The sequence below is a fragment of the Furipterus horrens genome, unplaced genomic scaffold, assembly GCF_987537825.1.
Source record: "Furipterus horrens unplaced genomic scaffold, mFurHor1.1.pri manual_scaffold_5, whole genome shotgun sequence".
In the NCBI taxonomy this organism is placed as follows: domain Eukaryota; kingdom Metazoa; phylum Chordata; class Mammalia; order Chiroptera; family Furipteridae; genus Furipterus; species Furipterus horrens.
In genome coordinates, this window is record NW_028327175.1 from 2,987,527 (window position 1) to 2,989,136 (window position 1,610).

The following is a 1,610-nucleotide window of genomic DNA, read 5'->3' on the forward strand; positions in this document are numbered from 1 at the left end:
ACAAGCGGTTCTGTCCCGGCTTCTGACGTTGGCAGGTGTCACGCTAAGCCTGTGAAAGGGAGCCGTCTAGGGGAACCCCCGTGTGAGTGGTCCGGCTTAGAATTTGAGGTTGCTTCTTCTAAAACCAAAGTCAGGTCACAGCGATGTGGAGCTTCGACTTCACCGCCAACCTGCCATTTCTTTCTTTCTTTTTTTTTTTCTTTCCTGTTTTGTTATTACGTAATGTTTTTGTGAGTGTTTTTTCACTTAAGAACTAAAATAGGTGTTCCTCCCGCCCTATTTCCTGAGCACGTCTGGGCCAGAAACCAGGTCCAAAGACATTCGGGCAACGGGAACTGAGGAGAGAAATTTAACCCTAGAATTCTGGCGGGGTGTGGCTCTCAGCGCGACAGGAAGCTTCCCTAAAACCTCCTGGCAGACTGCGACGTGGGTGACCGGCTCCGGCCGCAGTGGGGGCGGGAGCCGGGCGGGGCTCTGGCGGGAGGGTCCGCGGTGGCATCTCTGACTCAGACCGGTCACCACCGAAGGGCGGCAACACTTTAGCTGCGTAGCTGGCTAATTCGAAAAGGGAATCAATTCTGTATCAGTTGTTAGGCGATTCTAGGGTTATTTGAGCAGGTGGATTTAATTATTTTCCTTTAACCAATTTCTTCTCTTTTTATTACTATTTTTTTTACTGGCACCACAACTAATGATCGCCAGCTGCCTTGATACCAAAAAATTATGCTTCCAAAATCTCTTGCTGTCGATTCTGCATGTGGGACAATCAAGCTGACCTATGTGTGCCACTCATGACAGAAGCCCCTTGTCCTTTAACCAATTTCTAAAATGTTAAATTAAGGAGGTGGACTCTAAAATCCCAGGGTTGCACCAAATAAATGATTAGTTAGTAATCAAACTAAGAAGACTGGTGTTTCTTGTAGTAGGATTGGGTCACTAAATATCCATGTGGGGAAATACTCTTTAGCATTTAATAAAAAGCAAACATATCAGGAGAAAACATGTCTATAATTTGATTCTAAAACAATAACACTGAATCACTTGTTTTACAATTCCGTGGCTGTTTTTCATCTGCTCTACCAGACCAGAATCGATACCAAGATGGTCAACTACTCACTCTTATTGCCTGCAGCCCCTGCCTCATGGAATTTATTCATAAACAGATGCAGAGTCACTTCCACACAGAAGGAAGCCTTCTACATCCCAGGGACTCAGAGACGTTAAAGTGCTTGGTCCTGTTCTCAAGGAAATCACAAGCTACCTAGAGAAATGCTTGTAATTCTTCTAATGGCATCCGAGGATCCCGAGAATAAAAGGAAAAGTCAGCAGGAACAAAATGACGAGGCCTCCTAGAGACGGTGGCTCCGAAGCTTAGCTTCGCAGGAAGTGGGCAAGGGGTTTCCCAGGCGAGGGAAAGGGTGATGGGCATGCTAGGCAGAGCAGCAGGACGTGAATGAACAGGGTGGAATAAAAGTTGGAACAGGCGAGTGGGGTTGGGACCACATTTGCAAGGATCTTAGAAGGGTGCCAAGGAATTTGGATTCCTTATAAGCACAGAATATTTTCATAGTTCTGAGTGACATATTCAACATGTTTTTTACTCTTGTTTT

The 1,610-nt window shown here is 45.7% G+C and overlaps 1 non-coding gene across 1 annotated transcript; it reads right to left on the reverse strand.

Moving 5' to 3' along the window:
• Positions 1 to 675: 675 nt before the first annotated feature.
• Positions 676 to 809, reverse strand: LOC150008122 (U11 spliceosomal RNA). The gene has a single exon (XR_016511591.1). It is a non-coding gene; the product is annotated as a U11 spliceosomal RNA (small nuclear RNA).
• Between the last annotated feature and the right edge of the window lie 801 nt (positions 810 to 1,610).